At 41.1% G+C, this 26,748-nt stretch overlaps 1 protein-coding gene across 1 annotated transcript in view; it reads left to right on the top strand.

The window, feature by feature from the left end:
• The first annotated feature begins 230 nt into the window (after nt 1-230).
• The window catches only part of LOC126481940 (mucin-19-like), a 215,216-nt gene continuing 188,698 nt past the window's right edge, over nt 231-26,748 (top strand). Inside the window, exon 1 of the mRNA XM_050105899.1 lies at nt 231-327. The gene's annotated coding sequence lies outside the window, so the exon portion shown is untranslated. The remainder of the gene's footprint in view (nt 328-26,748) is intronic.

Below are 26,748 nucleotides of genomic sequence, written 5' to 3'. Positions count from 1 at the left end.
CTAATTGGTGTTGCAACTTTCAAGAATGTTAATTTACTTTTGAGATCTCTAACGACGCCTTTCTTGTAGCACGTAGGAGACGGGATGCAACCTCGTCTGTTTTTGGAAGGAAGAGCGCAATTTCGAGCGTAGGAGAGGACGAAGAGGGGACCTTGAGGGAAAGTGTGACGCACCCTACGGGGCCTACTTCCTGGCGGACGCGGCCGGCGCGGCCTCAGTCGTCCCGCGGCGTGGCTGGCGTCAGGACACACTACCACACAGGCCTACTTGCGGAGCGCTCCGGAGACTTCGACGCGCGGTTGGAACGCGAACCACGGCTCATTGACGGTGAGTGCAATCACTTCAGATATTTACAGCTTCGTTTTCGATTACTAAAACATCTGTTTCTTGGACTGTTGACGATATGTTTTTTACTTCTTTGAATAACTCAACACACCGGCCATTGTTGACGAGTTTGCATAGCGATGACGCTATTGATACGCATGTTGACGTGCAAAGTGCCGCGGATCATGAGCGATGCTATTCACTATCAGAACTCTTAAATTAGCACCAAACGTTAGTGCCCTCTAACCATTTGCTACTTGTTGTATCGAACTAATTTTACACGTATTTATTTTCGAGTACATAGCATTCAGTTAAGATGGACGTGGGGTTGCATAGTTGTCATACAGACCTATAGACAACTGCGTACTTGAAGGCATTACTGATAAATTAAAGGGAAACTGCTATAGCGAAATGGGAAACATAGTAGCAAATATAAAGATACTGTTCTATTTATTCCGCTTTAATATAAAATGGGAGAGGAGAAAACACACTGAATCTTTGTACCATACACTACGAATTAATTTCGGTGTGCAGAAATTGAGTTAGTGGTAAGATTTTGAAGTCAGACCGTGCCAGATTTCCACCTGAACTTAAAACATTCGTCGTAACTTAAAACACTCGATCAAGCCCTAGTGTTGTAATATCGCAGTAAATCAACAGAGTGTAGAAGAACGATATTTCGAACGTCTTTTATGCCTTCTTCGTTGTTTCTGTCAGTATGCGAATACAATAAAAGTCTGTACGCTTCAGGTAATAAAAGGTTCCAGTTCGAACTGTCTGCTTAGGTTATGCAGACTTCCATCCGAACAAAAACGTTTTGCAAATTGAAACTAAATATTGTATCTTTATCTGCTGTCGGTAACTTGGTATAATGGTTGATAAGTTGCCCATGAAAACGTGAATTATTGGGACAAATATTCAGCGTTTTACAGAAGCCTGATGCACTAGTGCATCAAGAAGATCGATTATTGTCAATAATAGAGGAAAGATGTTGACAAGTTCAGGACTGATCCTCGTACCAATTTAGTATAATGTTTTCAAATACCATTTTTCTTAATTAGACGAGATTTCATCTACTATAGCTCGTATTTTAATTTGTACTTCAATTTGGAGGTAGAAAAAGTAATAAAGGGATTCGTTCCCATTTTTAATGTAATACATTAAGGACAAATGCGGCACTTAGATGTTTCAGTATCATCTAGTTGCGTTCAGCCAGCAAAATAAGTTTTACATACTCTTCAGTTTCACTCAGTCCACTATCAGGTCCAATTTCTAACGAATGGTATCTTTATGGATAGTTTTTTAACGTATTTAAAAGTATTGGCTTCATTGACAAAACGAAATGTTTAAATCAGTGCAACAACCATCTGCAGAAAAGGTGCAAAATGTGACTTGCACTATCGCTTGGGTGGACAAAATTTAAGTCTCGTGGTATTGCACCGCCAGATAGGCGTAAGTTCATGTCGGATAGGTGCAACAAATATGTAAGTACTATTAACCCCGTAAACGTCCACTGCAATGGACAGCTGTTTTATGGTCGCTTGTTTGGCGTTTTGAATCACTCCTGCGGCTGCAAATGCACGCAGAGTACAGCACCAGTAGGGGGTGTCCGCTGGAGAGGACTACGTGCATTTGCAGTCTCTGGACTAGTTGAAAACGCCAAAGAAGCGACCATAAAACAGCTGTCCACTGCAGTGGACATGAGCACCACAGGGTTAAGATCAATAAAGGTCCCATACACGCAAACCTCTTTACTCAGAATATATTAATAGGAGAAACAGGTATGATGAATAAAGCACAATTCCTCAAACCCTAAATGATTCTACCTCAATGACGATGCCTCGCCATGAAAAAGTTTCTATTTCATTGAATTTAAGTGACTATAATGATATCTGGCGTGAAAAGTTTTCTTTTCGTGTAATATACTTGCTATGTCACTTCTGAATACCACAGTCAATCCCACGGAAGTAATCACTGGGCAACGCCTAGCTCTGCTGAATATTCTTTTGTCATTTTTTTTTAGAAATCAGAACATTACTACAACTGAAGTATCTATCTTAACTGGTGGATACTGTTTGCATCTAGTTCCCTACACATTGTCAATGTGAAGGACAAAACCGTCAAAAGTAGAATATTAGTTAGAGGATACACTCTGTGGTCAAGTATATTAGCGAAAATGGCTTTCAACTAAGAGAGAATGTCGATTTCAGTAAGTGCACGACTGCTAGCGAAAATTGAACGCAGGTCAGCACAGTCGGGAATTGACGGGAGTACTAAAAAAATGTTCAAATGTGTGTGAAATCTTATGGGACTTAACTGCTAAGGTCATCAGTCCCTAAGCTCACACACTACTTAACCTAAATTATCCTAAGGACAAACACACACCCATGCCCGAGGGAGGACTCGAACCTCCGCCGGGACCAGCCGCACAGTCCATGACTGCAGTGCCTCAGACCGCTCGGCTAATCACGCGCGGCCGGGAATATTCAAGACAGTATGTGCAACAGGTACAATGAACCTGGGAAAACAAACCAGATGGAGTAAACAAAATAAGGAATGTTCAGAAAATGCGTCAAACCTACAAGAAGAATTCCTAGCGTAGATGTTCAAAACACTTTTACTACAAATTATTATCAACGATTTTTAACGCTCACTCATGTTAACAGTTAATGAGAACGGAGTCCTACTTTCATAGCTCTATTTGTCCAAGCGGCGAAGATTTTGGGGTATCAGTTTTAGTTGGCTTTATAACGTCTTAATCTTCTCCAGCAATATTTTCAGGACTGACGGTGCTACTGAATGAAAGAAAAATAACCGTTTCTCACCGTGTACTCAAAGGTTATAGCCGGCGATATTCAAAGCTGCCTCACATTTCAGTTACATTTACACGTAGATTCATTGTTCGAGGCACCTAGTATGCTATTTTGTCCCTTCACAAAAAAGGCAACTAAATTTTTCAGAAACTGTTCTAATGGTAAAATCACATAGTAATTTCTGTGGTCTCTAAGAAACTGCAGTATTAATGACATTGTTCGACATTTGGAATACTTGAAGTAATGTTTTATTGAAAAAAGTCACACAGCCCACGACAAGTAGTCTTGAAATATTACATGTACATTTTTCTCAGTAATTTTTTGATATTTGTTGTTAATTGCGAGCTAAACTTATCTGCAGAACACGGCTCTTCCTCTACTGTTCCTCTACTTCCAAATCACACGGCAGACACTTTTGGAAGACGCGGTGTTCAGATTCCCGTCTGTTCATTCTGTCTTAGATTTTCTGTAATATCCTCATCGCCCATGAGACGAATGCCGGTACGGTTCCTTTGAAAAGCGCGCGCCTTTTTCCTCTTCCATCCTTATCGAGTCATAACTTGTGCTCCACCTCTAATGGTGGGTTGAGGGAATGTTAAATGTTAATCTACATTTTTCTTTTGCTGCTCTTATTACTTAAAAAGTGATCATTCGACATTTTTACTTATTATTTTAGGAACAACGACTTGTGTAGGACTAGCCCCTAAACGTAAATAAATGTAACGTATTGTGCGTAAATAGGCAAGTAGGTCCATTACTGTTCGATTATACTATCGGTGGCAAGTCACTGTGAACGTCAGCTAACGTAAAATACCATGGGGTACCCATCCAGAGTCACATAAAGTGGAATAGTCACATAAACCAAACAGTAGGAAAAGCACATGCCAGACTGCGATTAATTACGGAAATTTAATCCATCCTCGAAAGAACAATCGTTCGATCGATTCTTTAGTATTATTCACCAATCTGGGACGCTTATCAAGTAGAATTAATAAAAGAGTTAGGGAAGATCCAGCAAAGATCGGCGCGTTTCGTCACGGGCTCGTTTGCTCTTTACGAGAGCGTTAAGGAGATGCTCACCAAACACCGGTGGTAAATTCTACAAGAGAGGCGTTTGCATTATGGAGAGGTTTACTGTTGAAACTTCGAGAAGGTACGTTCTAATTCGTGAATGGAAGAGGGAAAGGGGGGAAAGATAGTGACACCAGCAATATTCTACATCTCACATCATAAGGTGGTTTTCGGAGCATAGATGTAGTATACATTAAGATCGTGATTCTCAGTTATTACCATAAAAAAGCGTCATTTATTAGTATTTCTTTCAAATTCTAAAACTCATGCATGGATGATACAAACCTAGCTTTGAAAACAAATATACCCTACTACAGAATACCAGCTTGTATGCAATCTGAAAGAACATTTTTAGGAACATGAACAATATTGAATGACAACTCCTTGCTTATTCTATAATGATCTGAAATAGTCCATTGTCGCAATTCCATCGCTTCAGCACTTGACAATTTAACTGATTAGAAGAATGAGCGCTTGAGAATGGGACACTGGCCTCTAGCTCGCTGGGAATGACATATAAATAGATGAAATCAATAATGTGTGTATGTTTAAAATTGCTACATATAAAAAAAATTACTTTATCGGCTACATACCTATAAACAAAGTTCTGCTTCGAAAATAAAGACGAAGATCATGCAATCATGTGATCACTATAAACTTCATCCACGTAAGTACTTCTCATATCGCTGTACTGTATACAGCAGAGAGCACTTCGTTCCGTAGTTTCTGGCTTCTTTCACTGTTCTGCTCGATATTGCAACAAGGGGAGAATGACAGTGTGTGGCTTTTTGCGCTCCCACGTCTCTCCTAACTTCAAGTCCATGTGCGAGATGCACGGTGGAAATGAAAAAAAGCGAGATTGGTATTTTATGCCACATGAAGTCGTTCGGGATGGGGCACAGGCTCTGATTGGACAAGAATCTGCATCTACAAGTTTACCCTGCAGTGTCTGGCAGAGGGTTCATGGAACCATCTTCAAGCTATTTCTCTATCGTTCCATTTTCGAAGAGCACGGGAAAAAGGAACACTTAAATCATTCTGTGTCAGCAGGAAATAAACCGTGGTCATTTGGAAGCAAGTAGCCCAGCATTTACCGTAAGTAGTGTAGGGAAACCAAGGAAAACAAATATCTGGTTGGCACTTCGATGACATGCGACCATTTTCCACGATTTTGAGGACATATACCACGATAACAGTAGAAAAGTTGTACAGTCTACCTAGAATATTGCTACCGGAAACTCCCCAAACAGCATATTTCTTCCAAAGATCGCCATGTAAGGTCTTTGAACATCTCTGCGCCATTGTCTGAAACAACTGGTTGTGAATCTAATGTCACGCTTCTGAATTTCTTCGATTGCGTCCTTTACTCCGACCTGTTGAGGAGAACAACATTTGACAGGATTCATCCACCGTACACTTTCTCAAAATTCTCGTAATAATCCGTCTATTTGCTCTAACTAATAATTATATTATCTTTATTGTTACTGTTACACTCCTCGGAAATTTGTTAACTCTCTAGTGATCAGCTTGTCAAGTCGATGCACACAGAGCCATTAGCATTTCCGTACAACATGATTATGTTGAAATTAAACAGAATATTTATAATTAGCTATCAAAACGTTTTATGAATAACCAGTTCTGTGTGAATCATGTGAAGGACAGCAGGGAAACTTCGGCTTTAAGAACGACTCTCCTCCCCTTCCAGATGTCTACAAAACACACTAGCTCATTTGCTTAACATCCTTGAACCCTGTTGCTAAGAAGACCTCTGCATAGGCTACGTTCTGATAGTGACCTTCCATAAGAACATCAGAAAGTAAAAAGTACGTCTATCTCTCTTAGGGAGTCATGAACCTTCTACATTTATTTGTAAATGAAGTCTACGACCACAAATGTGCGGACGAATCGAGTACTCAGCTGCACAACTGTGGAGAACTCCTACGAACTCAAGAGACTGATTTGGCTAAAATGAAGGGCAGACGGTCTCTCTTCAGATCTTTGTGGTTACTGAATATTTCATGAATCGCCAGGTGAGTTTCAGTTTTCCATTTCTCTGCGAACGTGAATTTTAAATTACACATTCACTATGTCCAAGATCACTCTACATAGTTCGAGAAAGCTAGCTGAGATGTTATTTGCATAAAACGATAAACCATCGCTATTGTCAGTATGCATAAGAAACGACTGTGTTCTACTTGTTATCTACCTCTATAACGACTGTTGTGTTTATCCAATAAGAGCAAAAGATTCGATGCACTTTATGTATGCTTCTAAAGGGCTAACCCGGTTCATGGTGCTCGATCCAAGTTGCAGCTGTCTAACTGCTTCCAGGGGCAACAAAAACGTTATTTTAAATGTTTCGTATATTTATCGACAGAATTTCAAATTTTAAAATACCTTCATACTCTAATCGTTAAGAGCTATAATCTTATGTTAAAGGCTTAACACAATAAGTATTATATACAGAAACAGTATATATGTCGTGACGCAGCGTAACTCAAGGCGCGTAAATTACTCAGACTTTATTCATCCAGTATTTGACAATGAGAACACATAGGACTTCTCACACACTTTAAACATAATTTGAAACCTTTTCAAAACTTTTTCTCACTTACGGCCTACATGCCTAAAGCCAAATATTTAACACATTACCTTATTTGTAAAGGAAACAATTTTCGATCTCTTATATACATGGCACTTCAATTCCTTAACTGAAGTGGAGATAATTTCAGTTGTGCAGATTACATTAGCATAGAAACCAGCATGGCAATGATTTGAAAAAGTCTGCCGTACTTCGCTGCATCAAGCAGCCATGTAAAACTCTTATGCTCATAAATTGAACGTAGTAGATTTTGCAGTCGAGTGACTTCATTCAGCATAGGGCCCTCTTCAAATACCCAGTTCTCCTAACAAAAACAGTAGAGTACACTCTCATTACTAAGGACTTGTCAATAACGTGAAATTATAGGCAAGTGTAGAGAATTCAGTCTGTTAAAGAAATGAAGCCACTTTGCTCTCTGATTAAGCTTCCTCAACAAATGTAGAAGAAAAAAAGCATCGTTGGCTATAAACCATAGATATTTGAGTTAAATTCGAAATTTTACTTTATTGCACATTTCATAAATTCTCTGTCAGATTTCTTGACGCTGAGTCAGTTAATTTACTTTAAAATATACGTGTTTTTTTATTTCGTTGGAATGGTTCAAAATATTGTCACGATGGAAACGTGTGAGAAGCAGAGGTGTCTCAGCTTGTTACGATCGGATTTAGGTCTCTGACTTGGCATTTTATGAAGATTTCAGGCCAGCCTTCGTATCAGGTGATCTAGCAATATCATGAGGACCTAAATCAGAATGTTTGTATTGACGTTTGAACCAAAATCGTACTTAATTGGATTCTGATGATTCGCTCTTTTCGCCGTGCGGTTAAAGGCGCTTCAGTCTGGAACCGCGTGACCGCTACGGTCGCAGGTTCGATTCCTGCCTCGGGCATGGATGTGTGTGATGTCCTTAGGTTAGTTAGGTTTAATTAGTTCTAAGTTCTAGACGACTGATGACCTCAGAAGTTAAGTCGCATAGTGCTCAGAGCCACTTGAACCATTTTTTTCGCTCTTTTCAGTTCTGTTTAAAGAAGTAGTTCTCCATTATCAAATCACAATGTGTTCAGCTATACTTCATAAAAGATTCCCAAGTTAAATGCACAGCCCTGCAGAGTTTTGCTTCTAGCATTGCTGTTGTATCTCTCTCTCTCTCTCTCTCTCTCTCTCTCTCTCTCCCCACGCGGAAGTGAATACGTTGTGAGCGGTACAATAACACAATCGCTCTTCAACCATGATGCTTAAGTCAAATTAAGAACTCTGTTTAATATTTCAAATATTTTGTAAAACGACATAAGGATGGTAGTTAATTTGTGGTATACGCGTTAGATGAGATGATTTACTACGGATTTACAATCTAGTAATGCGACGATACTAGGGTTCTGGGAACTTGGATGAAATGAAGTGTGTGGTTATATAATTTATAGGTTAGCATATGGAGCAGCTGTAGGATGGGTACTTCGTACAGAAGTTTTGACGTCTGTTCTGTTACTAAATTAACGATAATACAGTATGGAGTGTAGTAGTATACAGGAACTCTGAGTAAACGGACACGTGTTACTTCGTCACTCAGTAACCGCTTTTCCTTTCATCTAATGTGTAGGGATCATCCTCCTCTTCATCTTCAAAGTTACTAAATACAAAGAAAAATTACCTTCATTTTTCAAACACATTCTGACACTGCAATAAACATATTTTTAAGCAGATGCAGCCATCTACTGGGAGCATGCAGAAACGAAAACAAGTTATGCATTGGAAGCATATGAGTTAAAGTATGCGCTATAATCAGATACAGCGAGTTTAATGTATTCCCTGAGCAAGAAAAAAATCGTGTAGCATATATGCTATGTAAGAGCTGAGGAGGTTAAGTTCTCGCAACTTGGCATTTGCGAACTAAAAAAATATAGAGATTATCCTTAAACATTATTTTGTGTGAAAAACTGTACATAAAGTTTCTATTTTTTCAGCGCTACTTCTGGCGTCATTTGATTTACCGGACAAAGTGAAGTCTCCCTGTCTAACGTAAAAGTAATAGTTTATTAGCGAGCAAACAAACCGATGATGGAAGCAATGAAATTGTTGAAACTTCCTGGCAGATTAAAACTGTGTGCCCGACCGAGACTCGAACTCGGGACCTTTGCCTTTCGCGGGCAAGTGCTCTACCAACTGAGCTACCGAAGCACGACTCACACCCGGTCTCACAGCGGTCGGGCACACAGTTTTAATCTGCCAGGAAGTTTCATATCAGCGCACACTCCGCTGCAGAGTGAAAATCTCATTCTGGAATGAAATTGTTGGATGTGGGAAACTTTCAGTTACTCATATCCATCAGAGGTGGCACAGCCCTCCTCGTTGTCTTTGCCGTGAATCTGAAAAGATAGTTCGTGCAGAAGTATCAGGAGGAACGTCATTTACAGCTGTTTGTGGAACGAGGTGTAACGATTTCCATGCTGGCTAGGATCTGTTTTCCACTTTACTTTTCACACTTCTGTGGCGAATATCGATCTGATTTTATGATTTCGTCTTGACTGCTCCGTTAAAACACACGGAAGTACGTATAATTCATTGTTAATGAAATGTTGCTGAAGATGAATTAGTAGGTACCATAGATGTCGCACTTGAACGGGTGTGATTAGGGCGCGCTAGGAAGCAGTGTATTGTTCCTTCCTATTTAATAATTCCTCCTGACAGTGACAGAGAAGCCGGCGGGAGTGGCCGTGCGGTTCTAGGCGCTACAGTCTGGAACCGCGTGACCGCTACGGTCGCAGGTTCGAATCCTGCCTCGGGCATGGTGTGTGTGATGTCCTTAGGTTAGTTAGGTTTAAGTAGTTCTAAGTTCTAGGGGGCTTATGACCACAGAAGTCAAGTCCCGCAGTGCTCAGAGCCATTAGAACCAAGTGACAGAGAGGTCAGCTGAAAGTCAAGGACAGCAATCAGCAAGGCAGCTTCGGTACGATTGCTTTCACCCACGCAGACGCAGTTCGCCTACGAATGGGGCATTGCCCTAAGACCCAGTCTTCCCTTTCTTCTTCTAGAGCCTGCTGAACGGAGCTTGTGGTATACTAGTTTTCACAACGTCATACCTTAGTTCACTATAATCCCGCTGAGTCATTCCACAAAATTTATTTAGCTACTCTACTTCAGAGCTATAAAAGTCTAATTTTTATTCTGTCACGTTCATGTAGTTTGTAAAGAAAGTTAACTTCGCATTTCTACTAAGCGAGATGAAACACCTTGGCATTTACATACAAGCTTTAGTTACTTTACGTATTCATTAACGCAAAGCAAGTATGTGAACGATTCTACATTTTCCATGTTTCAGCACTGAGAAGCAGTTCACTCAGTCGTAAAGGCAAATGAAATATGAACAGTGGTTGTGCTTTAATACCTGCGTGAGACTCACATTCGTCATAAGAGCAGACCGCTCTATCGCTTGCAGGTGACCAGTGAAAATTAACGTACCTCGCATATTGGTTTCACTGTCGAGACAAGTGAACTTGAAATGTCACATCACTGAAGATGATGTTTTAGATTTCGAAATTCATGAGTTACGGTTGACAAGTTTCTGGCAAGTCATACATCTATACTTCGGCAAGGCAACAATCGATTTCCGCTCTACCATGTAATGAAATAGTATACCCAAAATGCGTATAAAATGAAATAAGACCTACTATTCCTTACAATATTTCTGTATCCTGATTTTGGTGCGCTCAACAGAATGTTTGTTAGCGTGCAAACTGAAACACACCATGAAACAAGAAGTGGTTACAAATTTAAACATACTAATACGCAATAACAAGCAAACACTACAAGCACTCTGTATTGTAGGATAATAATTATACTTGGGCTTCGTCGAATAGCAGACGCCTGATCTTGTAGAAGAGACGACGAATAAGTAGCGGGGTCGTCCACGGATTATTGTTCCAGCGAATCTCCCACTGATTAATCGTTATTCATTTTTATTCTGAATTAAGTTAGTGATTCAGGTGCTCCGGAGATAATATTCACTATACAAGTTATGATATGGAATGTTTAAGTTTCACGTGTGCACACATTTGTTAATAAACATACTTACGCAGCTACGCGCTAGACATTCAAATTTCTGTAACTGACCACTTATTTCGGAACATATATTACTCTGAAGCCTATATAATAGAAGTAGCGGTCAAGATAAAACTTGACTTCTGTCTTTCCTTAAGCAACAAAGACAGTATCTGACATGTAGCTACGCATGTATGTCGAGAAAACCACCTAATGAAAATACTGACAAAATCGCGTTTTAAGTGAAGAAGATTGCTTAATATCTGACCTATTTTGAGGTCGTTAAAAAGAGAGCCTCTTTCCTTGTTTAACTGGCATTTAGTCCGTACGTCATACAGTCGTCTTTCAGTTTTTTAGGCGTTTTCTAGGACAAGGTCAGATATATTTAAAAACCTTGATATTGCTTTTAGTATTACTACATATTTTGATGGCGGAAGATGGCCATATCAGAGAGTCTGATGACGTTCAGACACATCACTGAAAGCGTTCCCAGCAGAGTTCTAGCTGTGATGAAGGGGCAGTATGGACACAGCCCATATTAATGTCTACATATGCAGTTAGGTTTGACCAGATGGTGTAGCTGTGGGAAAAGTAGATACCAAGCTATCATCCATTGGAGACTCCTTAGGAAACCTTCGACAGATTATTGAGTTCTGATCATCAGCCACAGACCCTCGCTACCTAGGATTATGGGAGGAGATAAAGATCCCATTGCCACACCGTGGATGGGTTATTGGCGTATTGAAGTGCACTGTCCAACGTATCTGGAATGAACTGTGTACTGTGTAAAACGTTGTTAACTCCTCCTGTGTAGTTATTAAATTCTGAGTACATGTAGGAATGTCTACAGAAAATCACCTTATTAAAAAGTGCCCTCTTATCTGTAAATACTGATCCGTGAAAGTTTTATAAACGCTATCTGTCCTCATTTTAAGAAACATTTAATAAGGGAACACTTACTTTGTGCAGCGGTTAATCTGTAGCATAAATGAACATTTAGATGTGTCTTAATGCTCAATTTCCTATCTCGACTTTATCACCTGACTTCCTGTTCAGGGAGTCTCCAGACACGTCTTCGCTGGTCATCGGAGATCAGTTCGAAACAGGACTCGCCCCTGGAGACAATTCTGGTTTATTCAGTGAGATTCCACGCCGCAGACGTCTCCGGAGAGCCCCCGGACAGGGTGGGATCCAACCTGGTCGCCAGCCACGTGGCACGACAGGCATGAGCGATTGTCTGGATTGCCATTTCACCTGCATCTACATGGATACTCTGCAAATGATATTTAAGTGCCTGGCAGAGGGTTCATCGAACCACCTTCACAATTTTTTATTATTACAATCTCGTATAGTGCGCGGAAAAAATGAACACCTATATCTTTCCGTAAGAGTCCTGATTTCCCTTATTTATCGTGGTGATCGTTTCTCCTTATGCAGGTCGGTGTCAACAAAATATTTTCGCATTCGGAGGACAAAGTTGGAATTTCGTGAGAAGATTCCGTTACAACGAAAAACGCCTCTCTTTTAATGATGTCCAGCCCAAACCCTGTATCATTTCTGTGACACTCTCTCCCATATTTAGCGATAATACAAAACTTGCTGCCATTCTTTGAGCTATATCGATGCACTCCGTCAGTCCTGTCTGGTAAGGATCCCACACCGCGCAGCAGTATTCTAAAAGAGGACGGACAAACGTAGTGTAGGCAGTCTCCTTAGTAGATATGTTACATTTAGTTGAATTTACAGCCTTTAGATTTGACTGATTTATTGTGTAACCGAAGTTTAATGAATTCTTTTTGGCATTCATGTGGATGACCTAACGCTTTTCGTTATTTAGGTACAACTAGCCATTTCCGCACTATTCAGATATCTTTTATAAATCGTTTTGCAATTTGTTTTGATCTTCTGATGACTTTATTAGTCGATAAATGACTGCATCATCTGCAAACTACATAAGACGACTGCTCAGATTGTGTCCCAAATCGTTTGTATAGATAAGGAACAGCAAAAGGCCTATAACACTACCTTGGGGAACGCCAGAAATCACTTCCGTTTTATTCGATGGCTCTCCGTCAGCTACCACGAACTGTGACCTCTTTGACAGTAAATCACATATCCAGTCACATAACAGACGATATTCTATAAGCACTTAATTTCACTACAAGCCGCTTGTGTGGTACAGTGTCAAAAGCCTTCCGGAAATCTAGAAATACGGAATCGATCTGAAATTCCTTGTCAATAGCACTCAACACTTCGTGCAAATAAACACCTAGTTGTGTTTCACAAGAACGATGTTTTTTAAACCCATGTTGATTGTGTGTCAATAGACCGTTTTCTTCGAGATAATTCATAATGTTCGAACACAATATATGTTCAAAAATCCTGCTGCATATCGACATTAATGATATAGGCCTGTAATTTAGTGGATTACTTCTACTACATTTCTTCAATATTAGTGTGATCTGTGGAACTTTCCAATCTATGGGTACGGATCTTTCGTCGAGAGAACGGTTGTACATGATTGTTAAGTATAAAGCTAATGCATCAGCATACTTTGAAAGGAGTCTAATTGGTATACAGTGTGGACCGCAAGATTTTATTTTATTAAGTGGTTTAAGTTGCTTCAGCACTCCGAGGATATTTACTTCTACGTTACTCATGTTGGCAGCTGTTCTTGATTAAAATTATGGAATATGGGTGGCAATGTGTCATGACCCCGAATCGCAGTTGTTCATGAATGGTTTGAAGAATATTCTGGACATTTCCAGCGAATGATTTGTGTACTCATAATCAGATCACGCGACATAAATCTCATCGAAGATTTATGGGACATAATCAAGACGTCAGTTCGTGTACAAAATCCTGCGCCGGAAACACTTTCGCAATTAGGGACGGCTATAGAGGCAGCATGGTTCAGTATTTCTGCAGAGGTCTTCCAACGACTTGGGGAGAGTAGGGGACGTCCAGTTTCTGCACTACGCTGGGGAAAAGGAGGTATCCCAGGATTTTTGTCAGCTCAGTGTAAACCTCGTGTACTATAAACACAAAAAACTACAAAAAATCGATTGCTGCGTGGTCTCCGCGTCAAACATCGACAGGAAGGTACGGCATCTGTTAGTGAAAGTGCTCGCAAGTTATCAAACGCGGAAAACAGTAAAAGCTGAAAGTTGACGTATATGACGAGCAATTTTCAAAGTAGTCGTCAACGTCCCTGGAAGTTGGTAAATCCACGCGATCTTATCTTCAGTGAGTGGCTTTAGCTGTATGGAATAGCTAAAGGAACTTGTGGACGCTCTTTCCTCTGCGAACCGCGACTGTTGCCAAGGTAAAATGGAAATCCCGTGTGGCGAGAGCCTCCCATCGGGTAGACCGGTCGCCTGGTGCAAGTCTTTCGATTTGACGCCACTTCGGCGACTTGCGCGTCGATGGGGATGAAATGATGATGAGACACACAACACCCAGTCATCACGAGGCAGAGAAAATCCCTGGCCCCGCCGGGGATCGAACCCGGGACCCCGTGCGCGGGAAGCGAGAACGCTACCGCAAGACCACGAGCTGCGGACGTTGCCAAGGTGAAACGAAATGAAACGATCGTATGGCATTGGTGGCTCGGAGGGGCCATTCGGGTTCGGCCACCAAGTCTTATTTCACGCTACTTGCCACCCGATGATGAGGAAAACACGACACCCAGTCCACAAGCGGAGAAAATCTGCAACCCGGCCAGGAATCGAACCCGGGCCCGCTGCATGGGACGCAATCACGTTACCACTCAGCTAAGCAGGCGATTGTCAAGTTTACGGATGGAGTTACACGGTTTTAGCGTCATGTCCCTGGGAGGTGACTAACTTTTTGCTGGCGTCCTTGCTCGTGTGGCGCATGGGAAGAGCCTCGTTTGTCGGCGCTGGCGGGTGGCTAGACGGCCCTTGCGGGGGAGGGAAATCCCGGTCAGGTGCGGGTCTAACTGGACAGCCGTGCCGCCTCGCCAGCACTTTCACACGGCGCGCCGGGCCTGCCGGCCGTGCCGTACCGCGAAAGCAGCGCCGCGGCGCATCGCAGCGGCGGCGGCGGCTTCCGCGAGCCCCGGGCTACGCATAGGCCTAGCCAGTGTTTTCACCGCGCCGCGATGCGAACCTCCGCGCCGGCCGGAAATGGCGCGCTACGCGACTGTTACCGTTCCACTACTAATTCCCTTCCCGCTTTCGCTCACCCCACATGGCACATTGATGGCTACTATCATTTCATTGTGCTGTAAACGCTCTACGGCAACTCCCTCTCGGAGAAAGGAAGGCGGACGCTAGCGTTTAGGGCGCACGGATAAGGTTGATAACTTGCGTAACCGACTCCGACACACATCCTGTGTCTCACCGATACTAGAAGGCACGGTAGGGATCACGAGACGCATGCACAGTAGCAAGAGGCTTCGCTGACGTCACTGCGCACCCCACCGCTGCTCGGTAGCCAGCAGTTATCATCACATATTGCACTGTAACTGCGTATACGAGCGAAAAGAAGGTTGTTTACGGCACAATGAAATTTTATTAGTGATTGGCGATTGAGTTCAGAGTTTGCCGTAATTATCAGTGAACTGAGGGATTTTTTGTGTAAATTTTTTAAGTGAAAAATAACGGTTTGCTCTGCGATCGCCAGTTGTACTAACCACAGCAGACAACTAAGTTAGGAATTAAGTTTCATGTACACTGAAGCGCCAAAGATACTGATATAGGAATGCGTATTCAAATACAGATGTATGTAGACAGCCAGAACATGGCGCTGCGTTCGGCAACGCCAATGTAAGACAAGTGTCTGGCGCAGTTGTTAGATAGGTTTCTGCTGCTACAATGGCAGGTTGTCAAGATTTAAGTGAGTCTGAACGTGGTGCTATAGTCGGCGAACGAGCGATGGCACACAGCATCTCCGAGGTAGGGATGAAGTGGGGATTTTCCCATACGACCATTTCAGGAGTATGCCATGAATATCAGGAATCTGGTAAAACATCAAATTTCCGACATCACTGCTGCTGAAAAAGATCCTGCAAGAAGGGGACCAACGACGACTGAAGAGAATCCTTCAACGTGACAGATGTGCAAACCTTCCGCAAACTGCTGCAGATTTCAGTGCTGGGCCATTAAGAAGTGTCAGCGTGCGAACCATTCAACGAGACATGATCGATATGGGGCTTCAGAGCGCAAGGTACACTCGTGTACGCTTGATGACTCGACGATACAAAGCTTCACGCCTCGCACGTTCCCTGGTGGGGCTAGTCTCGCTTCAAAGGAGGGAAATATGTTAGGCTAAAGAATGCAGATTTACAGGATCGTCTCTCTCTCTCGAAGTTGAGCTGAGTTACATGAAATTAAAACGTGTTCAAAAAGTTGTTCAGGGCTCTTTTTCTGACTGCCAACAATAAGCGGCTTTGAAATGAAGGTGTACTAAGCCGTCATCTGAAGATACTGCGAAGACTACAACTTTACATTGCCTATGTTATTAAGCGTTACCTTTTGTCTGAGACATATTGAAATAACCCCATCCTAGTCAAGTCACTACTAAAAAGAAGACTAAGGCAACTTAAGATTCCTCCAGGTTTGATTGATTTGAACCGTAGTGTCTCGAAAACTCAATGTTATTAACAAAATTTGAAAAAAAAAATGTAGTTGAAGCCTTTACACTAGCATTTTACCCAACACGGAAAAAATGAATAACTGATATAAAGCTTAATATTATTAACAGCAATAATAATAATAGATACATACATACATACATACGCGCGTACGTACAACCTGTACAATCTCGACTACATTCTTAACAGCTTATGACGTAAACATGTGTGTGCCCTTTGCCTATAAGCTTCGGTGCAGTGCGACGTGGTGGGAGGGTTCATGGTGACGTCACAGCTCAGAGCCTATGTGCGTGCGACCCCTACAGTGTATTCTGCTATATGTGCTGTGTCTGTTTCGACATCCGTTTCTAAATTTACGCCGGCCGGTGTGGCCGAGTGGTTCTAGGCGCTTCAGTCTGGAACCGAATCCTGCCTCGGGCATGGATGTGTGTGATGTACTTAGGTTAGTTAGGTTTAAGTAGATCTAAGATCTAGGGGACTGATGACCTCAGATGTTAAGTCACATAGTGCTCAGAGTCATTTTTTTCTAAATTTACAGCGGGGGACCCTGAAACCAAATCTCCTCTTTCCTTTTGTTTTCATGCTGAAGTCCGTCCCCCCTTAAAGAGAAGGGCATCTATAAATGATTCATTCGTTTTCAAAGACTTATACGTGTGCAAATGTGATATATGAGCGATTAAAAAGTTTTCATACAAAGGTTGTACACTTCAAAAATGGTTCAAATGGCTCTGAGCACTATGGGACTCAACTGCTGTGGTCATAAGTCCCCTAGAACTTAGAACTACTTAAACCTAACTAACCTAAGGACAGCACACAACACCCAGCCATCACGAGGCAGAGAAAATCCCTGACCCCGCCGGGAATCGAACCCGGGAACCCGGGCGTGGGAAGCGAGAACGCTACCGCACGACCACGAGATGCGGGCGGTTGTACACTCCACAATCGATTTGCGAATCAGGCAGACTCACTGTGAGCACTGAGGCAATCATCCCACCGACGCACGAGGTTGAGGATACCCGTTTGGTAAGACACCATCTCCTGGTGCGTGAAAAAATCCGTAATTGCCTGTTCCACATCCTCGCACGACGGGATTCGTCGACCTTCCAAGGCCTTTTCTAAGGCTGAAATGGCTCTGAGCACTATGGTACTTAACTTCTGAGGTCATCAGTCCCCTAGAACTTAGAACTACTTAAACCTAACTAACCGTAGCGGTCGCGCGGTTTCAGACTGTAGCGCCTAGAACCGCTCGGCCACTCCTGCCTGCGCCTTTTCTAAGGGATCGAAGGTGTTACGTTCGCAGTGGGGGAGATCAGGGCCTTAGGACGGGTTCCCAAGTGTCTCCCACTTGAGCTGTGGTATCTTCTGCGTTACGACATTTGCGATGTGGGGACGTGTCGAGACGCAATCAGCACGGAACTTGGCGCACCATTCCACAACGGTGGTTGCTGACAGATGTGCCGCCACATACATTTTCTGTATTCTGCGATGATGTCTACCGTTGTTTGTCCTTCGGCAATCAAGAAAAGAATAACAATAAGTTAGTCTTGTTTGGCCACACATGGTAATGACGTCACCATAGTTCACATTTCCCAAAGGGGCGTCAGAAGGACACAAATGCGACTCTAATCCTTTACCTACATGTCGGTTGTTTTATAAATAAATTTGTTATAGTTTCAGGTTGATTATTGAAATGATAATTTAAAACTAAGTTTTTGATCACTTAAGGAAATTGAAGGATTTTGATGAAGTGAAAGCTATTATAATTAAAATTTGAGAGTTAGTTGGGGAACTTGGTATGCTTTTAATGTGCTGAAGAAATTTCTGTCTTGGTTTCAGGTAAGTCATACATCTATATACAAGATTGTAGTTGGAGAAAGACAGCTATTTTCAAAAGAGGTTTGAACCTGTTTCCAGAATGGCAAAGGTCCCGAGTTCGAGTCTCGGTCGGGCACACAGTTTTAATCTGCCAGGAAGTTTCAGGTTTGAACCTGTTTTACTTAATAAGTTATTCAACCCAGCATTAAGATTCTTCTGCTCTGTGATAGTAGAACCATATATTAGAAGACTGAACTATGTTTTTTTTAGCAAGGAAGCTAATTACATCATATTATATTTTTAATTCTTTTGGCAATGAAGTAAAGTTATCACGTTGCCAAATAAGAAAATGTGATTATGCATTTGGGTATTTCTTACATATATTTAAGAACAGTTTTCCTTGCTTAATTTTATAGGCCAAATAGTCTTTGTATTAAGGCGTCTCAAAATCAAACTATGTATATAAAATTTAAAAAATAAATGAACATATTTTCAGAATAAATGAAAAACGTGAGCTTTTTTAAGATACTGTTTAATAAGTCGGTCCCCCCATTTGACAAAATCATGGCTACGCCTTTGAGCACGATTATGAATTCAGAGTTCTGCAAAACCAAGTCATGGTCGATTTTGAAGCCCTATCAGAGCCTAACATACAAGTCACGAAACACCCACAGATTTTATGTAACTTCGCTACTGCAGCGCTGTCAAGCGGCTGGCCTGTATAACCATATCATTCCGTGGAACGATTGTGTACATGCAAATGGCGGGGAAAAGCGCACTAAAATGCGGTCGTATTTCGGCGCTTATTGTGGCACTATAAATTGTAGCACCAATCAAAAATATAATAAGACGATGAGAGTCAAGTCAATAATGCTACGAGTAACATATACTCATTTTAGGGATGGCTAGTTATACTTTCGAGCATGCGAGAAAATGTTTAACATTTCAATTCGCTCGTAGTGTCTCTAGAACTTCAATTGTTAATGAGCATCGCAAAATCTTAACCATCATTTCATGATGTTACTGTTGTATAAAAATGTCTGTGCGTTTACTAGTTACAGATAAGCAATGAACAACTTTTTCTATTGGACCTACTTAGTTTCGTACTTAAGTTTCACAAAAAAGTGTAGGCTTTATACCGGTATATTTTTTGCTGTTACCACTAGACTGAATGAAGAAACGCGCAATTACTATGGTCGCGTATCACGAGCCAAGAAACTGTTAAAATTAGCGTGTCGTAAGAACATCATTAAAGCAAGGAAACATACTGGATTCAGATGTAAACGAAGAGAGAATTATAGTATTTTAAAAATACTGTGAAATGTTTTGTACATGAGTTGTGTTTTTTCCTAAAGTAATTGTTTACTTTCACTCTTCATGAGCGAGAAGTGACTTATAAACAAGAAATGGGCCAACCTTGCGAAGGATACGCAGCAATCTAAGATATATACGTAAATAAGAAGAAAGCCTCACAGGCTGACATTGTGATTCGTGGGAAGCAAGAAAGGTACACATGATAGGCAGACGCAAGTCATAGAAGCAAGGACGAGTCGAGAAGGACGTTTATAAGGAGAAGTAGCACCTAATCTCGAAAAAAAAAATCATGTCTAGTCCTGAATATATTAAAACGAGTCCGAGATCTTTTTTTTTTTAAAAAAAAAAAAAAAAACCTCGTGAACCGATCTACAATCGGCGCAAAGCATCAAAAAGTACGCGTCAAGCTGGCGTATATAATTATAACGACTTCTTTTTGAACTTAAACACACCCGGTTACAATTAATGTCCCGTCGTACACAATTTTTGATTACGACTCTTGTACTGTAAACCGTATAAATTACTTTGCACAGATATGTTATTATTAAACGAGTAGTTTGATATTAACAGTAGATGGGATATTACTTTAACTGCATTGTCCTATTCGTATTGGAAAATTCACCACCACGTTCAGTTACCAGGAAATATGAAGTAACAGCATTAAAACAGCAAGCTCTCCGTATCATACCATTCATGCGTTACTGCAAGATGGCGGCTTGGAGCGCTAGCATCGCTTCTGCTGTCAAAAGTTTGAACTTTTTTCCCTACAGAGTTTCGTAACTCTGTCTTGGACTGTGGTCAAATTATGTTTCATTCGGTAGTTGATATATTTCGACTTTACGTTGTTAGGTCTAACTCACTTCTTAAATTTTGTGAGTTTCGCGGTTTTTGACATGAACGTAACCCTCACGTGCTAATGCAATACAATACTTAATCACTTGCCATAATTTCAACTTACACCGATCACCAAATGTCATAATAACAACAGTCACTAAAAGTGAATTGTCATGTGATTCAAATATCTGTAACATAATCGTATGCGCGTACTATTATAAGCCTTACAGTTATCATCCAACAGCGAGGTATAACTCTGCACCCGGCACACTGACAAAGGGACCTTACGGACTACTGGCCCTTTTCGACTTTTAATCGTACTTATAGGATTTAAAGATCGCTGTCAGGACGTTAGTTTCCTAAAACAGTAAGACATAATTCGCAACTAAGCTCGAAAAAATGACTTTGAAGATTAGAAGATTTCCGAGCGTTATTAGGTATGAAACGTTTTTAGATTTCAGTGAAGTCATCAGCAGCCGGGATAAGACTTAATGCAACCGAGGTAAAACAACCATCTGAAACCATAAATATTGAACGCTCATTAGCGTCGTGCGCTCAGGAACTTTATTTGTATTCTGTTCGATAAATATCATCTGTCATTGCCTATCTTGATAGTTACGATACTTATATTACGAACATTTCCTTAGAACAGACTGAAGAATATGCAATTAGTTATAAAACAAGTGTGGTAATGTATTTATAAGAGGGAATGATGTTTCACTATATGTATACTCCACAAGTCATTGTACGGTGTGTGCCGGAGGGTACTTTGTGTACTAACATCACTTCCCACTCTCCCTGTTCCAGCCGCGAAAGTTTTGGGGGATGAAGATTACTGGTGGGCCTCTGTGAATCTCGATTATTTCATCTCCATGATCTTTTCGCAATTTGGAGGAATCAATACACTGTGTGACTCTTCTAGAAACGCACGCTCTCAGAACTTTTAACATTAAACCACACTGTGATGCAGAATGTCTCTTTGCAGCTTCTATCACTGGAGTCGTCTGAGCATCACACTGACGCTTTCGTGCTTAATAAATGAACCTGTAATGAAACGTACTCCTCTTCTTTGGATTTCATATATTTCCCCAGACTGAAGATTTCAAGTATTCGTCGAACGAGTGCTTTGTAAACTAACTGCCTTGTAAGTAAACTGCATTTCTTGAGAATTTCGTACGCAAGTACACAGAAGAGGAGAATATGCTTTGAAATGCGCTTCTGTTTGATTTAACATATTTAAATTTCCTTTTGATTCATAGTGTTGTTGTTGTTGTTGTCGTCGTCGTCTTCAGTCCAGAGACTGGTTTGATGCTACTCTATCCTGTGCACGGTTCTTCATCTCCCAGTAACTACTGCAACCTACATCCTTCTGAATCTGTTTAGTGAAATCATCTATTGGTCTCCCTCTGCGATTTTTACTCTCCACGCTGCCCTCCAATACTAAATTGGTGATCCCTTGATGCCTCAGAATATGCCCTACCAACCGACCCCTTCTTCTAGTCAAGTTGTGCCACAAATTTCTCTTCTCTCCAATTCTATTGAATACCTCCTCAGTAGTTGTGTGATCTGATCTTCAGCATTTTTCTGTAGCACCACATTTCGAAAGCTTCTATTCTCTTCTTGTCCAAACTATTTATCGTCCACGTCTCACTTCCGTACATGGCTATACTCCATACAAATACTTTCAGAAACGACTTCCTGACACTTAAATCTATACTCGATGTTAACAAATTTCTCTTCTTCAGAAATGCTTTCCTTGCCATTGCCAGTCTACTTCGACCATCAGCAGTTATTTTGCTTCCCAAATAGCAATACTCATTTACTACTTTAAGCGTCTCATTTCAACTCTGACCTCATTACACAACGGAAGAAACCATTGCGTGGGAGGTGCTTTTGAAATCCTCGCTGCATTTCGGCGACAAGTGGCGCACGTTGGTCGCAATGCCAATGGCATTCAACGCCTTCCCCATCGTTGGTAAATGTGCGGGTGTACTGGGGTACTGTTTTGAAGGACAGTAGTTTATTCTGATTTATTTTTGTTCCTTTCCTACTCGTGTACAATAAATGTACCCAAAGTTCCAGTGCATATGTTTCCTTTGAACCCTTGCCGTGAGCTCCTGCACTGGATCCCTAATTTAAGTTGGCATTCAGATACACACTGCCTTACCGGTATAGTGCACATCGTGGAATTTACTATGTTGTCGCATTATCGTAAGACATGCCATAATTATCATGACTTATAGAATGGCATTCGTATGAAAATCATTTTTTAAACAAAATGCAATGTCAGTCCAGTGTTAGTCAATGCGAAAGAAGAGTCAAATGTAGTAATATGTGCGAAGTCGCTCATCGTTTCATGTTACTATACATTTTTTATCAAATGGGTTTCTTAATTCGCATTCATTGAGTCATAATTTTTAATGAAAGTAACCTTCTCTGCTTTTAACTGCTAATTACTTGAAGACAAATTAATATCTGTTGCAGGCATACGAAATGGATTATCGTCAATTGAGAAAGTTGTAAATATTAGTAATATTGTTGAATTTTTAGAAATAAAGCAGTATTTTATCTTGTATCTGAGTTTTGCATTTTACATCACGTTATAATTTATTGTGAGCACTTATATTACCATGCAATGATTAATTAAAAGTTGTACTTGTTGTCCTAAATTCAAAACTGTTTTTAGTTTCTTTCTGTCACGGATAGTTTATGAGTAGTCGCAATTTTATTTCTCTTTTCTATTTCTGATATAGTGCAGCAAAAATGAGGTGAAATTCGATAAAGATATTCACGTTTTTATGATGTTATAAGTTCATCACATTAATGGAGGGTGCGATCTAACCTATAACACAGTAATCTTTGTGCATACGCATTGTAGCATTTATTTGACATGAGAAATTACAGAAAATTGACAAAAAAATGAACCACTGTATCGTAATCCACATCACTTTTTTCTCTTGTATTGTGAATCTTTCTTCTCTCGAATGATATTCCAGCAATAATCTACTAACATTTCAGGTACCCACTTCCTTTCATGACGCCTTTGTATGGTACAAATGTCTTTATGGAATCTTTCACCATGTTCATCCGATACGTCGGTACATCTATCTGTGAAAAAGTCCAGATGAAAGTCCATCATATGTACGTTAAAACACTTATTGCACCTCAGAGCTTGACATGCTTTGATCATGTCATTCACCATTGCTTTGTAGTTATTAGCTGCTCTTCTTCCGAAAAAGTTTTCTGACACCATCTTTTTCTTTGTCAGTTAAATGTACTTCAAAATTTGCATCTTTCTGCAACTCCTTGATTTCTGATCGCACAAACACACCTTCCTTTATTTTTGCAGCTGAAAGACAGGGGCTGCAACAAACGTAAGTTATTCAGAAATACAATGGGTATATGAACCGGTGGAACTCAGAGGATACCAGAACTGATGAATTTGGAGGATGTTCCAGCAATTCATGCTTCCAGTCCCTCAGTTTTTCCACTGCCATAGCAGGTTCGTGGCTAGGTGCACTATTTTTACGAAGGGTGATTCTCTCTGTCTCTGTCTCTCTCTCTCTCTCTCTCTCTCTCTCTCTCTCTCGTCTTCCAAGCCCCTTCCCTCGTACTTTTGTTATGAGGACTTGTCTAGTCCACCATTGCTCAGTTCCACAGATAATTCGTGTTCTATTGCATACAATACTGGTTATCACCTTATCGACAGATGAAATCGACTTCACCTTGCGGCCATATGTCAAAAAAAGGTATAAGATTATCCGCTTCAATGCACTGATATGACTGCTGTTTCGTTTCTGGCGAACTCACGTTTCATCCACAAAAACAAGCTGCATTCTTTTTAAACCTGTTTTATTTGATTTGGCTCAACATTTACAAAGCTCAAATCCCGTATTGCACAAAGATTTCTGGTAGTTAATTCTGCAAGTAAAATTCACGGCAGTCTTTCTTCTGCTATTCTTATGGCATCAACTATTTTACACGTCTTAAACTGTCCGTCGACATTGCCTTCTTGTTGCGTAACTTTCTTTTGTCAGGTAGTGTAGTTGAAACAAAAAAAATTCTTAAAGTACGTTTCCGAACATTTCAATTTTGCGTCCCCCCTAGGAACAATGTCACTGGAGAAGGACTGGTATTTTTAAACATAAAATGAAACAAATGCAATGAAAGTTGTAAATATTACCGAGACTTCAGACGCGCTGCAGAATGTACCGCAATAGATCAAAAAACCTTCGTGCAAGAACAGAGGTTCAGATGAAGATGAGAAGCAAACCTGCACCTAGCCGACATCATAAGAGTTGTAAAAACCAGTTGCAATGAGATCCTACCCAATGACGGTAAAATGTTTTATGGCAACAATTTTAGTACATACCTTCACACACGTTTCTGGTACATCGTACGATAGGAACATATCAAGTTATACTGTCTGTCCAAAAACTTCACCGAGCGGGGTGGCGCAGTGGTTAGACACTGGACTCGCATTCGGGAGGACGACGGTTCAATCCCGCGTCCGGCCATCCTGATTTAGGTTTCCCGTGATTTCCCTAAATCGCTCCAGACAAATGCCGGGATGGTTCCTCTGAAAGGGCACGGCCGACTTCCTTCCCCATCCTTCCCTAATCCGATGAGACCGATGACCACGCTGTCTGGTCTCCTTCCCCAAAACCAACCAACCAACCAACCAAAAACTTCAAATGGTTCAAATGGCTCTAAGCACTATGGGACTTAACATCTGAGGTCATCACTCCCCTAGACTTAGAACTACTTAAACCTAATGAACCTAAGGACATCACACACATCCATGCCCGAGGCAGGATTAGAACCTGCGACCGTAGCAGCAACGCTGTTGCGGACTGAAGCGCCTAGAACCTTTCGGCCACAGCGACCGGCCCAAAAACTTCTAGACTGGTTTAATTCCTGGCATATAAGCGGCTTCAACGTAGTAACAATGGTGGGTGCTTGAATTAATAATTGCAAACAAAAGATGTGCACTAGATCAGCCAGTTGCGTGGAGGCCATTTTAAGTAGTGGATGTGTGACCATAGGGTGTGAATTTTGTTGTTGTTGTGGTCTTCAGTCTAGAGACTGGGTTGATGCAGTTCACCATGCCAATCTATCCTGTGCAGGGCTGTTCATCACCGAGTAACTACTGCAACCTACCTCCTTCATAACCTGCTTAGTGTGAATCTTATTGTGTTGCAAATCACTATGGCGCAACGAACTAAATATCTCTACATCAAGTGTTCAAGATATTCTCCAGAATTATTTGAAGACGAGAAAACTGAGTGCAAAGTGTTTCCCACTCACCTTGCCTCCAGAAAAAAAAACGACAGGTGGACGCCTGCCATGACATGACAAATGAAAAACGTAGACAGTTATTTCCTGAAATAAAAAAAATGACGGGCGACAAGATTTGATGTTATCTGTACGAACCTACCACAGTACGACAAAGTGCTGAATGGGTTGCTGATAGTTCGCCAAGACCGGTGAAGGTGTGAATATGGCGCTCGAGGTGAACGACATCCCAAAGAAGGACTTTTATGAAAGTTTCGCGTGGTTATATGAAAGTTTTGTGCTTTGAACTCAAGTGGGGGGGAGACCAGGGTGAACACAATTTTGTCTTTTATTTTTTTTTTGTTAATCCAGTTTCGAAACTTTTTGGACTGACGAGATATGAGGCTGTTCAGGGAACTGCTTCAGCTTCATGGAAAACCAGTTTCGGTTTTACTGTTGAAAGAAGAAAATCGTTTGTGTTTTGAAATCAGCACCGTCAAGATGCAACAGATGTCAACTTTCTTAGGTCATTCATCCGCAGCCAGATTTCAGGAAGAAGGTGTCCTCTGCGTTACAACAGAAAGAAAGTCCAAAGTCTACTGCTCCGCCAATAATCTACTTAGTGTCATAACCCTTCACTTTAGACGCACCGATTACGTCTGCTTCGTTTATCTGCAATCAGTTGTTTTTCGGGAAGTAATTCAACACCTTTCACTCTTACTTCGAAAGCACCGCATCTTACGACCAAGCCCACTCACTTTTCTCAGACCTGTACTTCAATAATTGTGGGATTCTCCCGCCGTCTGTTCAGACGGTAAACCCGTTACACAGAACTGCTTCATTAGATTGCCTGTAATGCTCACAGAATTTTTTGTATTGATCAAATGCAGCCAACCGAAGCAATCGATTTTCTTGTTGAAAGTGAACATTGCAAAAGTGACTGTAAATGGATTTAATGTTTGTTGACGGTTCTAAACGAGGTGAAAGGCTTTAGAGGAGGTAGTAACATTTAAGTGACTCCCGAAGTGAATGGATTCCAAATATTTCGC

This window comes from Schistocerca serialis, chromosome 5 (assembly GCF_023864345.2).
Source record: "Schistocerca serialis cubense isolate TAMUIC-IGC-003099 chromosome 5, iqSchSeri2.2, whole genome shotgun sequence".
Classification (NCBI taxonomy): domain Eukaryota; kingdom Metazoa; phylum Arthropoda; class Insecta; order Orthoptera; family Acrididae; genus Schistocerca; species Schistocerca serialis.
This window is presented reverse-complemented; position numbering and strand designations above follow the sequence as displayed.